The following is a 16,625-nucleotide window of genomic DNA, read 5'->3' as shown; positions in this document are numbered from 1 at the left end:
GCTTTGAAGGAAAGAGTTTCTTAGAAACTTTTGTAGGAGACATCTTGTAGCACTCCAGAGACAATGTGGACTGAGTGGAGGCTGCCCAGTGGAGAAGTTTCAGGCAACCAAATTCGAGAGTTTCAGAATATTTCACTTGGCTGGTCACCAAACTGACAGGCCAAGTTTGGTTCCTGGGAAGTCTTTTAACAGAAGCACTTACTTTGTCTTTTGCGAGAGAAAGAGTCTCCTAAATGCGGCAAGTAATATTCTGGTTTCCTAGTCGTGGTGGAATAAAATCCCTTTAAAATAAAACTAATCGAGTTTTCATTTGAAGATGATGTCATGAGTACCTTGAAACTGCAGATAAACATCTTGCCTCACATCATACTTGTAATCCAAAAAGGTCACCATTTCTCACCATTAGCGATGTTGCAGTTTTTCTAATTTTAGGTGACATCAGCTTTTGGAACAGAACTAATTTATCCAGAAAAAAAAAAGATTTCTTGTTTTACAGCAATACAGCCTTTATATTTTCTTTTGTTAATTTATCAGCAAAGCTCCCATTGTTTTTTACTCATGATAAATTACACTTTTTTTTTTTTATGGAGTGCGAGTCATAGTAATTTCCTTGTTCCAATTTCATTAACTTCCTGGTAGTATTGTCTGGAGCAACCAGATGCTGATGTGTAATCCGTTTCCCTAGTATGTGGGAAGCAGTAAACTTTTTGTTTATCTCGTAAACAGTTCTGGCTATATATCTTTGCTGTTTCTTTCCCATGGCCAGATTAAGATTGGCATAAACTGTATTCTCATTGACAACATGCAGTGCCTAGAAACAGGGACAAAAAAATCCTAGACCTATGTCATTAGTCTGGTTCACAGAAGCTGACTGGCTTTGTTTTGTTTTGAAATCTGGCCGGGTTATGTTATTTTTACATATAATCTATACATGAACAGTCTCCAAGAAACTGGAACTTTACAGTTGATCGTAAAATTGAATATATTTTTCTACAACCTTACCTAAAATCTTGTGCAAAAGGAGAACATTAACATTTAAAACCGATGGAAAAATATTAAACTATATTGAAGAGAGACATTTTTGTAATTCTCACAAAATAATAGCAATTGCCAACCCAAAAATAACAAGTTAATAATTCTACACGAGTGCTGTAAGAAATAACCAGGCGTTTTGCATCTATTACAGATATTTACTGTTGAAAAAGTGATTTTGCTAAGCATCAACCTGTATTTGTCTATATGTATGGATTTTGTATCAAATCTATAAAATACTATTGCACATTAACACTTCGGGTTTTGAACATCTCTCAAAAAAAAAAATTCATAAGGGTTTTTGAGCTAGTCTCACAAGGGTTTGATGTCTTGAATTACTGTTTTTATTGGTGTAGCCAGTGATATCAGGGCCATAATTAATCACCTATACCTCATATTCGTAAATTGCTTGAATATTTTGGGATGAAATTATTTCAAAATACAGCAGCATCTGACGTTCTGTCCAAGTTATTCTGTCAAAGCTGGGTATTTTTAGCAGCAGCAAATATGAGTAACTATGAGCAGCTATTGCAATGAGATGTGTTTTCATTTTCTAAGTTTTGAAAGGGTTACTTGGAAAGGGGGGGGGGAAAGCAGTGCATCATTTCTAATTTGGAATTTCTTTGCTTTATGTACTTTGAGATAGGTTTTATGAAATCCTAGGCCAATAAAAGTTTCACAGTGCCACTTGCGTTGAGGTATACTTACTTGAGCATTCTTGATCTGAGTTACAATTTGAAATACTTATTTTTTAATTTTTAGACTTGATAATAATGGGGTTTGGAACTTAGATGAGAACAATGTGTATTTAAACTCCTGTATCGTATTTGTATGACCGGTCTTATCTTATTCTGTAACTATGGAGCACCTTTTTGCTTTATTTTAACTGGCTCGGAAACAGGCACTCTAATCTTTGCTTACATGACCAGATTGAGATTGGCATTCAGGCTGATTTTCACAGTGTGTGGCACATTTATAGTTTTTCTTTTAGATGCAGCAAGATTGTGAAGTTGGCTGCAACTATATATAACTGTGTATGCGGTATAGCCACTGGCAGGTTTAGATTCAGTACTGAGGCATATTTAAATTAGGCACTGAAACTCTTCCTTTTCGGGTGCCCAGATATGTGGTGGCCAGAATTGGACACCTAGTATTCTTATACAATGTGCAGGGAGGTCCAAGTGCCTTAGGGAGATAACTGTGCTTATGCAGTAAGGTTTCCATCTCCGGCAACTAGAAAATGGGAGCAGGAGGGAAGAAGGAGAATCATCATCTACACAAAAGGCCACCTTGGAGAATGTAAGTGGACTTTGGAGCTTGGAGTTCTTCTCAGTTTAGTTGTTTACACCTCGCCTCTGAGAGTCTGTATGGCTTTGCAGAGGGCTTCCAGAGCTACTATTTAGAAAATAGTGAGTACAGTAGTATATTTAAAAAAATCTTTCTCCTCTACTGCCGGGTTCTTGGCTGCAGGTAGGCCCCTATATTGGCTTGGGATCCAGAGAAGCCAATGCTAAGAGGAGTTGTCTGTGTATGACTACTGGAAGCAGCAGAAAAGAATTTGCACCATATTAAGTTTGCAGGTTACTAATGACTTATTATATTGTAGCCAGTACTATAGGATTCTTTGAAGACTCCCTGCAGCAGTGACTGAGCAGCAGAACTCCCCTGCCCTGCCCACCTGCTTTCACTTCCAGGATATAGATCCATCCTTCTTGGCTTTATTTCTGATATGCTGAAATTCATGATTTTTGCTGCAAAATGTTCTGAAGGACTTGAGAGTGCTCTTTCTTGTGCAGATAAGTTTAGCTATCCTGATAGTTAGGTGGCAGCTCAATATGAAATTGCTGTTTTGTACCAATGCCTTTGCCTTGGCTTTGGACTATATTTTGCTTTAGATGCAGGCATCTCACTTGGACCTCACTCTTGGTTTTGTCTACAAAGTGCAGTAAATTGGCCTGTAGAAATACTGGGACTGGTTTTTAGGGAAGATAAGTTAGTCTGGCTGGCTATCTCCATAATGCAATTGTATTAACTCTGCTAATGTGGATAGTTTATTTAGAGTTAGCTGCCTTTAGATGGAACTGAGCCACAAAGTGTAGAAGTATTCTGCTCTATCCAGAAATTCTGAGATCGGAAGCAACTGCAGTCCTACCAGTGCCAAAATGGCTATTATGTAAGTTCAAAATTTATTGCTTGCAAAGCAGTTATTCGTTTGGTTCGTAAACTGTCTGCCAGAATGGGCATAGCCAGTGGAAGTTTTTACTATTGTTTCTTTTTGTTCCAACAATGAACAATAACCAAACACATTGGATTTACAGTTTTAATAATGCTTTGGGTTGAATTTTCATTTAAAACTTTTATTTATAGGTAAAAAATACTTCTGTGTCTCATAAAAGTAGGAGTCATGAATAGCAGAGCTACATGAACTGATGTTTTTATTCAACTCCAGCTGTTTTTATCAATGTTATTTATATACTTACACTTATTTGCAGTGTATTTGTTGAAAAATATAAGGTATTGCTTAAAAGTAGCAGCAATAGAGGTGTAAATATTTTAATTCTGATAGTACTGATTTTACTGGAAGAAGAGTACACATTACTTGTATTAAAAATAATTACTACGTTAGATGCAGATCTTTCAATTTTACTACTAGAAGGTAAAATTAGGAGACTCACATATTGTAATTTCTAATCTGTTTATATTTTTCCACAGATTTTATGAACACTGACTGAATCAGACCTGGTTCTTCTAATTAGGTTAGCATTGCAGGCATTTTTAAAATTTCTAATGGCGGGAGAGTGGTATCTGCTTATATATAATTTTAAAAAAGAATATAATTCTATTATGAAAATAATGACTGAAAAATAACTACTTTACTAAAATCCTCATACAGCTACTGCTTAACAGTCCAGTCCTGTAGGAATTTATTTAAAAATACATAGTTTTCGTTTAAAAGTGCTCCACAAAATGGATCTGATTAAAGCTAATGGAACTACAAATCTGAGTGTTTTCGAAATGTATAAAACCTCCCGCCCATAGGGAAATTGTCACACTATAAGAAATCATAGTTTCAACAACAGAAGCAAGGTCAGCGTATGATGTAAATGAGACATCTCCTAGTTATCGTTTTTGCTAAATGCCTATGGTGGGCTTAATTCAGTCATGTTTGAAAATATTTATGTAATCTTTTTCTCTGAATATTGTAATACTCTTGTACACGTGAGTTGTATGCCTCTGTCTCATCCGATGTGGTGGTGCAGTTTAGCATCTCTTCTAATGCTTGTGGTGACCACATAGGAAAATAGATTGGTTGGATCCTGGTCTTTGTGAAGGAACAGAGTGTGGGGGAGCTGGAAGGGAAGGTGAAAACATTACTGGACTGAATGCATAAATCTGCTACAAATTTTGAATGCGCACAATATAACAGAAATTTTCTTTTTTTTTTTTTTTTCCTTCTGTTGTCTGGTTATACCAGAATAGACTGGGGAAAAAAAAAAAAAGTCCACTGGAGCCACCTTGCATTTCCCTGTCAGTTGCCTTAAAAAAAAAAAAAAAAAAAAAAAAATTGCTCCATAGAAAGCTGTTTTGCAAACAAAAGGGGATCAGGTTAGAAGGTCATAAAAGAACTGAGGAAAGTGACTCAGAAAATGCCCCTTGCTGAAGAGCAGTATTGTTACTTGCCTCTCCCACAATAAAATTCTGGTGTCTGAGGAAAGCTGGAAGAGCTACAAGTAGTGTTTTAATCTCTCTTCAAGCAGTGGGTGCCAGCAAGGATAGAAGGCAGCCAGCAGTATGTTTTTTGTTTTTAGATTTTCTTTTCTGACACCAGCTGGCACTGAAGCACTTGATGTGTTTAACAGGCAGGAAGGATAGCTATGAAATGGTTTAAAATAAGTTTGAGGAGTACTGAAATCTGTGTAAAAACTAAACATATGAAAGATGTTTCTATATTTGATAGGAACTGTAGATGAAAAGCCAAGCATTTGTGACTGTTTAGAGGTTGAACATCCTCAACTTTGAGAGACTGAATCCCTGGTGATAGGCCAGATTTAACTGCAATCTGGAAAAAAAAATCTCTAGAAAATGTGCTGTTGAGATACCCAGGATTAACCCTTGGCAAAGCAAGTGCAGTTATATTCCTCCTTGGTTTGGGGACATGGTTATGAATTACAGGTGTGCTTTGCTTGGGTTTTGTTAATCCTTTTTCACTGCCCTTTTACAAATATGAAGTTTATTCATTACATTTGTGGGTAAGACTTACCTATGCTTTGTTTTGATGTCTTCAGATGCTGTGGAGAGTCTGTGCAAATTTACACACAGAGAAGGGCCGTTTTGTTTAATAGCTCTTTGGGACTTGAATGCTTTGTTGTTACTCTGCACTGTCTAGCCTTTCCATTTTGGAAAGTGAGTGTGAGAGGGTAGTTCTATAAATATAAATAATGTCTCAAGTGGATAGTCCATCTTGTATGTATTCTAGTCTGGCTTTAGATTTCATTTGGTGTTGAGGTTATTTGTGTGTCTAACACAGTTACTGCAAATTTTGACCCTTGTACGTATGCTAGATCTCTCAGCTCCTGATAGGAGGGAAAATTTGATTTTTCCTCAGAGTGATTTTCATATGTACGTTTAACTGCAAGTGTGCAGGGAACTTATAAGACTGAGCTTGGAGATATTTTGTTTGGCAGTTGCATATAGCGTGCATATGTATAAACTGAGGTTTACATTTGTGCCAGAATAAGACATGCCTAGAGTTAATATCAGAGGTAATACCAGATTTCCAGCCAAACCAACAAATTCACATAATATTTTTCCGAAAATCCCATCATCAAGTGTAGAGCTGTCTCTCTACTTTTTGGACAAAAACCTGTGGATTTTTTATAAATACAAACACATTATTTTTTTACACAGTCTGTCACCATAATAAAGAATCACATGTAAAACTTGTCAGATGGACATGAAAACGTGTAGAGATTTCATGGTGGGCTTGCCTGAGAAAGCACTCCAACAGATTTTGAGCAACATTGGCAGCTTAACTGAAAACATTAATATTTAAACGATTTTTTTGTTTTGCAGTAGCAGGACATGCAACATGTTAATTTGTATAGGCAGTGTGTATGAAAGAACATCAGCAGGTAAGTAACTTTGTACTATATATGGAAAGAAAGTTATTTGGTAGTGATGGGTAATTCTACCTACTGTCAGCTCATCAGCGGGAGATTTGAATTGTCATCCCACCTCTTGCTTTTCTTAAAAAATTCAAAATAAGCATTTGCGAACTAAGGAACAGCTGGATAATTTTACAATTATGTCGAATAAGCTATTAAAAAAGTTAATAAGGGAAATTAAGATAGTCATCAGAATTTACAAGCATTAGTTTTCAAAAGGAAAAAATAATGGCATATAGTACTAACAAATGCATTTTTAAAGTGCTTATGTTGATACTTGGTTGTTTTTTCTGATTCTTCTAAATGTGACCTGATTTAAGTTGCAGAACAGACATTCAGGCAAAAGCCATATTTAAGGAATAAGTTATTCCTCTCCATTTCTTCCAGTTGTTAAGTAATAGTAATATTTGGAACAAATAAGGGACTACCATAAGATATGCCCCCAGAGCTGTAGATATCACGGATTTTATGGGCTGGTAAGCATATATGGTAGAAACCTGGCTAAGAGTATTCCTCACCTTTAGGCTATTGACTGGTGAATGTGAGTGATCTGAAAAGTAACTGATAAATAATGGACTTTGCCTTTTTTTTTTTTTAATAGGTATCCTTGACTAATATAGGTTTTGAAGGCTTCTGTTTTTCTCATATTAAGCATGGAGTGTTTTTCTGATCTTACTGCAGAATGGATTCTGATGTGTGAGAAAAGGGAAGACCTGATGTTTCTTTCTGTTTTAACTTTAACTTGTACTGTGTGTTTATTTACAATATTTTATTAAACTACAGTCATCTTAGTCCCCTTTGATGGTGTCATGATGGTGTCCTGTAAAAATCTGTAACTGGTTTAGGAAGAAGAATGTTGGAGAGATGTTTTAAGGGAGTTGAATCAATATGTTCATTAATTGAGGCAAATCAAGAGAATATGCTGGGCATAAAAACATGAAAATAGAAAACTTGGCAAATGGTATAAGGCCTTTGTATGAAGTTTTAAGTAATGGCATTTGGCACTGTAGTTTTCAGAACTTCAGATGAAACACTTACAAAAAGAGAAAATTACCATTTTTTGACAAGGAGGGAAATTTGGACTTTGAATTAACAGTGAACTAAAGGAGGATAGTAGGTGTGAATTGAAACTAATTGGTGTTTCAGATCATTGAGCTGCTTGAAAATAACATGTGTGGTGAGAACTGCGGAAGTTAAGTCTCTCTTAAATGCCTAATTAAGCACAGTTCTGTCCTACACTGAAGAGAAAAAAAGTTAATGTCACTTGCTGCTTTGTATTCAACTGACTGATTTAAATGGACAGTCAGTCAAAAGGTTCAGCTTCCATGTGGTAAAGTTCTCCTTATGATTAGGTTGATCTACTGGTCCTAAAAGGGGTGATGCCCTAAGGCATACAGATGTAGGCATAAAGATGGCCACATGTATAATCAGAGTTGTCAGAAAATGTGTAAGTCAGAACAAGCAGGTGGTTGGCGCAACTGATAAGCATTTTCAAGTGTGTGTAATGTGGGTGCAGAAGTCTTGTAGCTGAGTGTCTAAATCGCCTCACACCCTGTGGCCTGATTTAAGCACACACCTATGTGAGTTAGGATATGACAAAGATTTAAAAATGAAATTTTCACTGGAAAAATGCCTATTAAAAAGCATGGAAGAACCCTCCTTCTACTCCCTTGAAAAAGAGCTGACAGTTGATCAAACTTATGTAAAATAAATTGGACCATTTGATGTGTAAGATCCTTTGCTTTCAAAAAAGCTATTGGGTTCACTGGCCACAATCCAGCAGAGAAAACAAAATGCGCAAAATAAACACTGTCTATAGCAGGTGGACATAATGCTTTATTATACACAAATGCTGTTTTGTGTTGTGTAACCTGGGGACAATTTAGCAGACAATTTTGTACTTAGAAAAATCATGGTTTATGCAGAAAAGGAGAACCACGGATAATGAATTGTCTACATCTGAAAATACCACACTAGATCTGAAACACATGTCCTACCACATTGTCTTACAATTTCAAAAGCAGAGGAAGGAAGAGAGATTATTAAATTTAATTTCACTCCCTCATATCACTTTAAAACAGATGTTTAAAACCCAAAATGTATCCCTGCTTTCCAGTATGTATTCTGAAATATTTTATTACCAATGTTTTGTCATTCAAAACCAAACATACAAACAGTGGCCCTTATTCATCACGCAGCTAAGAAAGAGCTATTGTAATTTTGTGCCTGCAAACCTCAGTTTAACTGTAAAAACAAAACAAAATCAAATAAAATGCAAACAGAACACAACTCTGCTGTGAGAAGCATGAGTTGTGTGTGTGTATGTGTATGTGTGCAGATGTGGCTGCCTGGCTCCAGGGGAAGCTGATCCCTGAGGCTTCTCTTCCCCAGTAGTTTTTTACCCTCAATTCTACACAATCAAGTGCTGGTATTTTCAAGGAAAAAGGGGTTAGCTTGAGGTGTGAGTTATAAATTTAAGAAGCCAGGAGTCATCCTATGTATTTTTTGAAGACCAAAGCATACAGAGTTATTTCTTGAACAGTTTAGGTGTCTGTGAGCAAAAGTGCTGACATTTTGTGCAAACGAGTCAGTCGTCTTCACATTCCTACGAAACTGTGAAGGTAAAATTATGTCAGTACTCAGGTAGGAGTATGGACTCCCACAGATTAGACTGGAATACTGGAGCCTGCATCACCAACTGATTACTGCAGTTCTGTGTTTCCAACTGTTGAGATGTAAAGGAAGAAGAAACAACTGGTTTTTTCCCATGCAACATGTTTTGCTGATTTCATCCAATTTCATAATTATCAGCCGCAGCACTTTTTCTTCCAAGTGATTTATAAATACTGACTAATTTGTTCTCACAATTGTCACAACAATCTGGATTTTACTCTCTCAGACTAAAAAATATCACTGAAGACAAGGAAACAGACTAAGTCAAATATTCTTCAAAGGGTTTGTTTCCTCTGTGGAGTCAGCCTCAAAATGGCATTAGATCCCATCTGGGCAGTCTTTATTATTTACAGTGTAGGTCTAGTCACTAGGCACTTGTTCACTTGCTCATTTTCTGTGAAGCTGGTTTCTCTGGAACCTTACTGCCAGCGGAGAGGAAATTAAAAGAAAAAAGAAAAAGGAAAAAAGAAGCCTTCCATTGCTAATGCAGCTGGTTTTGTAAGTTTACTTCAGCTGCATTTTGATCCTTTTTATTTAATGTTTTGCTCTGCATATATTCAGGTGGAAATGTTTATAGAAGTGATCCTTTCTTAGAATTTATGATTATCTTCTCAAGTGCAGCATGTGTAAGTGTTATCCAGGATGTTCCATTCAGGCAAGTGCCAACTAGATGCTCTTTTGTTCTCTGTGGCATCACAGAAAAGAAAGAGGAAGGGAATGAATGAGATAGCTGAGCTACGCTCAGCCCAAGCCCTTAATGCTCATCAGAAGATCTGGAAAACATAACCAAGGTTATGTTGTTCTTCACAGCCAGAGAGACCCGGGCTGTGCTGTTTTGAGGCAGAGGCTTCCCCACTGCTCTCTCCTGCAATGGCACGACTGTACCGTCACCTGCTCCAGTTAGGGCTGGCTGCCACAAGTGAGCCTGCTGATGGGAGTGGGAATGCTCATGGGGAAGACACTCTTTGTAAGCAAGGCTGGTAACAGTGGGCATGAAATGTGGCAGTGTTCCTCAAAGATCTTACGCCTTGGTGCCAGATTCAACCTAATCCTCTTTGGTTGGTAAAGTCTCATGGAAATGTAACACAATGTATGATGATGATACTGAAAGTCTCAGAAAGCTTTTTGCTTGGAGTGCTGTTCTGAAACCACATGGAGAAGTTTTGGTTTTTTTCCTGCCCTATGCGTGGAGTGAATTAACTCCGTAAGTAGGGTTTCAAACAAAAATAAGCATTTAGAAACTTCTTTCTTGGCAAATGCTTCCCAAAATGTGACATCTACTGTGTGCATATTGCAATCGAATGCAATGGGATGTTTAGCAATCCAATTTCCATTTTGATTTAATACTCGTTTAATAATCACAAGAGCTTTACTTTTTAAACATTTGCTTAAATTCAAATATTAAATATTAGTGAGGTTTAATCTGAAAAAAAGTGTAGCAGCAGTTCTACTTTAGTTTTACTCCAACCTTGTATTCACCTTGCAACTATCACATAGGGAACCCTGAAACATTATTAATAGCTATAATTTCTGACAAGCTTATCTCTGGAGAGCATTACAAGAAGTCCAAAAATGTGACTTCCTATTGTGAGAAACAGGACGAAGAGTTATACCCGTTCACTGGGGCTAGACGTGGAGATGGCTATTAAATGGCAATGTTTCAAGGTTTTGTAAACCTACTGTAGAAGATTCAAAGCAACTAACATTTTTAATGTTTGTAGGATTTGTTTAGGACTTTAAAATGGAGAGTGCAGTTTAATCAGTGGCATGCTAATACAAATTAGCAGTTTTCAACCCATCCTCCTGTAAAATGAGATATCTTTAAAAATTGACTGAATTCTCCAGCATCCGCTGCCTTGGAGACATTATAGGTTATTGTCAAAAGATGACTGGAATACAGAGCCACTAAATATTTCATCTTAATGATAATGTATGCTGCAAAAGTGTTGAACTTTATATTGAGCGTTGAATTGACTTTTGATAAAAGACATACTGGATTCCGTTTTTTTTTTTTCCCCACATTAACTTTGTGCCAGGAGCAGGGGTCAAAGCTAGCATTTAAATTCAGACTTTTCTCTATTTATTGCTAGTAAAATGGGGATATCAAGGGATTTATGTATTTTTATTGTAATTTTAAAAAGTCTGGATCAAGTTCAAATAATTAGTTGTGGTTTCAAACAGATAGATGGGGTAAATGTCAAAAGTGTTGTGAGTCAGTTATTAAAGTGAAATATGTCCTATTCCACTGAAGTTGAAGGTAATTTTACCATCCCTAACCCTTTGAAACTTTTGTGCTGTACTCAGCTATGCACCCAGCTGTGCCCTACCCAGCTACATGCATTTATTAGTCAGAGAATCTGCGTTAAACACCAGTGACATTAGAGCCAAATATCTATCATAGTCAAATGGGCTGTAGTTCAAGACAGTTCAAAATGTATTTCCTAATTTTCATGATTGACTATAACACAAAACCAGGTATTTCCTGCATGTCTAGAGCTGTTTCTTCTTTTCTTTATTTTTTAAAGGAATTTCAGAAAAAATTTGTTCAAGCTTAACATGGACAAGTCTCACCAAGTTTTCTTTCAAGAGCATTTTACAGTCACAGTCTCATTGTCCAAAGTTGCTTCTGTATATGAAGCAGCAATTAATTTATGTACATTGAAAAAAAAAGTGAAGGTAATCTTTAGGACTGTAGGTATTTTTCCTAATATATTGGTTTTTCCCCCTTTATTATTTGCTTTCTACTGTTGAATTTAAGTCTTACAAAGTGCTATGCATGCTTTAATTCTTTTTTCTGTTTATAAACTTTTTTAAGAAGGGACTGATTAATCTTGCAACATAGCAATAATGTTCTACCACTCACATAGTTCTCTCTTTTTGAAGAATTTCCAGGAAAAAGCCCGTGATCTCTACTCTTTCCGAATATGGGTATTTGCTCTCAAACATTGTTTTAGGGAATAAGGCCTTGCATTTGCCCCAAATAAAATGGTTAATTATGAAAATAATTCTTTTTCAGGCATTTGCCTAGTGATGATTTATAACTTAGAAGAATGGAAAAATTCTACTGTTTTGTTATAGTATTGCAATGTCTAATTGTCGATAATTATTTTTTCCTCCTCGAACTGGGTAGTTCATATCTTCTCTTGAGACTGATTATGTTGCAAACAGAGAAATGAGTTCAGAGTTTGAAAAAAATGGCAATCCAGCCATTTGTATGCTCCATGTCATACCTCCATCTTTTCACAAACTAAAATATGCTTTACTTCTGCTTCCTTTGATTACCTGCATTGGTTTTACATCAGCAAAATAGGAAGAGATAGTTTTAGGTCTTTTCGTGCCTTAAGTACAGAACCATGTGGACCATGATGCAGTCACTTAAGTATCAATGAGAGGAAAATGCATTCAACAACTTGTAGGCTTGAGCCTTGTGAAACAAATAAAATTTGGGGTTTAATCCCACCTTCATTAAAGCTGATGTCAAAGTTTTTGCTGTCTCAAGTGGCATAGGATGGCTCAGAAAGAGGAATTTTGGGACTGAAGGTTGATGCCAAGGTCTTTGAGAGGTAAACAGGAAGTCTCAATCATGGAAAGAGAGGAGAAATGGAAAAAAACTCAAGAAAGAACAAAATGCTGTTTGCTTTGCAATACTTAACTGAATGAAGCTTGGAAGCTACAAATTTACTTGATCAAGGCAGAAAAGGAAAGAACGGAGAGGATGTCAAAACACATAAGTTTCATCAGATCATTGGATGTGCAGCTGCTGCAATTAAGCTTTTCAAGGGGCATGTGTTAAGTTGTAAAAGTTTGAAGTCAGAAATGTTTATTTTGCACAGTTATTCATTGTGCTGGGCAATGAGCACATATAGTGCTATGCAAACAAGTGCAATTTCTCTCTTTGCCCCAGACACTGACAGAAGTGCTGTGGTTGGTGAATTCCTTCATTGCCTTGGGTCTGTGGGAACAGAGACTGAGGGTCCTGCCTGTGTTCTGAGCAGTGGAAATGGGGTATTTCTTGCTGTCACTAGCACAGTGACAAGGAGTTCTTCTATACATGCCTTCAGAGAAGACATTTCTTACCTCTCCTTTCTGTCTGTGCTGTATACTACACCCTATTGCAGAGCAATGTATGGTGCTGTGATAACATTCATCATAGTATATTAGTTGGGTATACACATATTACATTCAAATTACCTTAATGACTTTAATCAAGCTTGTAATTAATGTAAAGCATTAAAGAATGCTTTTAAAGCATTACCGTATGTTTTTTTGTTCAAGTGTAAGGAGTGGGAAGGAGATGGAGGAGGAAGGCAGCATCAAGGTTAAATTCAAAGCTTCACTAAATGAACAACTCCTAATCTTCCAGATTTTCCTCAGATGTTTCATTATAACCATTGACAGTAGTTCCATTGCTTTTCTTGGTGTCATTTGTGAATATAAAAGTACAGCAGTATAGCAGAAAGTATCAGGATGAAAAATGGGAGAGGAGAAAATAGCGACCCCTTCTTTCAGCCCTTTGGCAAATACATATTTGCTGTTGGGTATACTGAGCGCAGCACAAAAATCTCTCATGAGAACTTTGTGTGAGGAAATGCACCGTGTCTGTCACTAAAAGGAAAAAAGGAACATGTCATCACTCCAAGTGGAATTGATTAAAACAATAAGGATTTCCTGGTGCCAACAGTTGAAACAACTGTGTGAAAAGTAGCGAAGAGGTATTACTGTATTGTTGCAGATTTCTCAGGAAAATTCCAAATAAACCGAAGGATTCCTGTCAATATTTGTGTAAGGAAACATGCTGCTGCCTGATTCGGAGGCACTTCACACACATGCACATGCACACATGCCCCCCCTCCCTGTGTGCAAAATTCTTGAGAAACTTTATCACAACTGCACAAAAAAAGGACAAACTCAGAGTTTAGTGCACTCTTTCTCATGCTAATATTGACAGCATCGATCTCTTATTGTCAGTATTTGATCTACATTTCTCCCAGCTCTGGTCAATGGAAGGCACAGCTGCTGAAACCCCATATTGTGCAGGCAGTGTGCCTTTGTGTCTGCAGCTGAGGAGTTCTCATGTCCACAATAGCAAGTCTGAGCACACTAAATTAGGAAAGATTATTGTTTCATTTATTGACTACACAGGTTTAAAACTACAACTATATCGTTTGTTTCATGTTTTATTTGTTAAGGTCATTTTCACCAAAAGCTGGGCACATGTACACAAATACAGGGCAGCTGTACTTCCAGCCACCCCAGTAGAAAGAAAATTCCAAACATTATTGAAATGAAATTGGATGGTTGGTTGCTTTCATGTGGCACAGCCTCCCACCTGCCTTCTCCCAGCCATCCATTTGTGAAGACTTGCTGCAGATTTTTTTTACCTCTTTTTGCATCCAAGTTCCTTCCTGATAAAGTGTTTATCCTACTGTACAATTCATTTTAGGCAAAGCTGGTTTTATGGTGGAAGGGAAGACAAGCAAGTTCAATTTTTGAGCTCAGTTTCCAAATGTTTCTTTCGTGGAATGGATTATAGAAAAAGGAAGGTAGCAATTTTAGCTGGAAGCAAATAGTACTTTGGAGTAACAAAAAAAGGGAGGGGAGAAAAGGGAGAAAAACCTGTTTAACACTTTAGGTTATAATGGTATTCAAATAATATATTTTTCTGCCATTTATTCAGTTGTGAAGGAACTCAGTGAATAATAATAGCTGCTGTCAAAGATATTTATATTTAAGAGGGTCTTTATGTAAAATCATTTTTTTTATCAGGAGTGATTTTTCTCTAGGAGAAGCCTGCCATCTCCTAGCAACCGATATGGCTATCTTTTTTAACAGACACTGCAATAACAATGGGTGCCTAACCTTTATGTGGAAGCATTTGCACATGTACAATCAGACCGCTTAGGAATTCAAACCCAGTTGTTAAAGTGCTCCAAGGGAGACACTGGTTACCACTTTATCTACTATGCATCTCATCTAACCAAGATTTTATAATGGCAGCCATTTTAGCTGTAGCTGAATACCTCCCAACGAGCTCCAAAACTAAATCTGCAAATGACCCACACCTTAACCTCCCCCTCTCTTCTCTCACAGGAAACAAGGGGACTCACTTCACTACTTTGGTTTTATTTCCTTCTGTTTTTGATTGTGTCGCTCACTTGCAGAGCCGTAGCATCACTTAAACTTGCTAGGTAAAGAATTCTTTTAATTTTTAAGTCTAAACAGTAGAGCACAAAGACCCATATCTGCAAATAGATAATTAATTTTAAAGGTACATGACTGTAAATTGAGTATTTCTGACTAAGGTAAGTTCTTCCTCTTTCTTCACCTGGCTGGTTTTGGACCATGCAGATTCAGAAGATTTGGACAAGGGGGAAATCTGGCAAACTATAACATGACCAGGTGCATTTCAGTGATTCATACCAGCATGCCTGAAGACTGGTCTGAATCATGAACATCACATAATGCCAGGAAGGAGCTCTGTGAAAAAAAAGAGTAGCTGTGGAAAAACGTGTGTGTGGTACCTCAGGAAATGTGAGATGTAGCTTCCAGGAGCTCAAAGCTCTCCAGCTATTGCCCCAAGGCTGTTCTGTAACATGTTTCTGTAACATGAGGGACTTTTTACAAGGGCAGATGGTGATAGGACAAAGGGTAATGGCTTTAAGCTGAAAGAGAGTAGATTTAGATTAGATATTAGGAAGAAATTCTTCCCCGTGAGGGTGGTGAACAGATTTCAGAAAACTGGAAATCCAGAAAACTGGAACAGATTTCCAGAGAAGCTGTGGCTGCCCTATCCCTGGCAGTGTTCAAGGCCAGGTTGGACGGGGCTTTGAGCAACCTGGTCTAGTGGAAGATGCCCCTGCCTGTGGCAGGGAGTTGGAACTAGGTGGTCTTTTAAGGTCCTTTCCAACCCAAACCATTCTGTGTTTCAGTAAGGGGCCTACCAAATTTCTGTTGCTTTGCAGAAACAGAAACAACCGTTGGCCTGGAAAGAGAGAGCAGCTGACTGAGTAAAACTTCGGGACATTTCGCTGATACATGTCCTCTGTTCCTGCTTCTAGAGCTGCTATTATCTTCTTAATATCTTGAACCATCCTTGAACAAAATATGTGAACAGCATTGGCAGCAGGCATGTTGCTAGCGATAGGAGCAAATGAAACAAGAGGCCGTGGCTTTCCTATCAGCAGCATGACTAAACCGGTAATTTCTTATCTCTATACCACAATGAGTAAACCAGATCCAAATCAGAAAGAAAATGAGGCACAATTACAAGTAAATAAATTAAAACTTTCCTTTGAATGCTCTTCTATCAATTAAGTTTAGCTAAACATTGTACTTGAACACCCCCACCCCCAAACCTGTAGCTCAGTCCCCTATTTAGTAAATTCATAGGAAGCTATGACAAATCCCCAGGTGTGATGACAAACAGATCCTTCATTAAGCTTCAGCATCTTTCTCTGATCGTAGTTTATCCTTCTCCATTCTACTATCAATTCCATTCAAAGTGATGCTGAAGATTCATAGCCTGAAAAGAAATACTTTTTTTTCATCATTTGTGGTTGACTTCAAACTTGGTTGAAATCAAAGTCATCTTAAGTATGCATGTTTTGGTCAAAATGTTTGAAATCTGGGATGAAAATGGAAGTAAATCCACTGTGGAAGAGGTTTTGCTTTCTTGTATTACTAACAACGTACTGTTTTTTTCAGCTCAAAACTGATACTTTTACAATAAACTTGCTCTGTATTCCCTTTGCCTTT

At 37.2% G+C, this 16,625-nt stretch overlaps 2 long non-coding RNA genes across 3 annotated transcripts in view; both read left to right on the top strand.

The window, feature by feature from the left end:
* The window catches only part of LOC115604586, a 111,287-nt gene that overhangs the window by 25,879 nt on the left and 68,783 nt on the right, over window positions 1-16,625 (top strand). The gene's annotated exons all lie outside the window — the stretch shown is intronic.
* LOC115604587 lies at window positions 4,286-6,993 on the top strand. The gene is made up of 2 exons (XR_003990334.1): window positions 4,286-6,164; window positions 6,799-6,993. It is a non-coding gene; the product is annotated as an uncharacterized LOC115604587 (long non-coding RNA).

This window comes from Strigops habroptila, chromosome 2 (assembly GCF_004027225.2).
Source record: "Strigops habroptila isolate Jane chromosome 2, bStrHab1.2.pri, whole genome shotgun sequence".
Classification (NCBI taxonomy): Eukaryota; Metazoa; Chordata; class Aves; order Psittaciformes; family Psittacidae; genus Strigops; species Strigops habroptila.
Note: the sequence above shows the minus strand (reverse complement) of the source record. Positions and strands in the feature narration are given on the sequence as shown.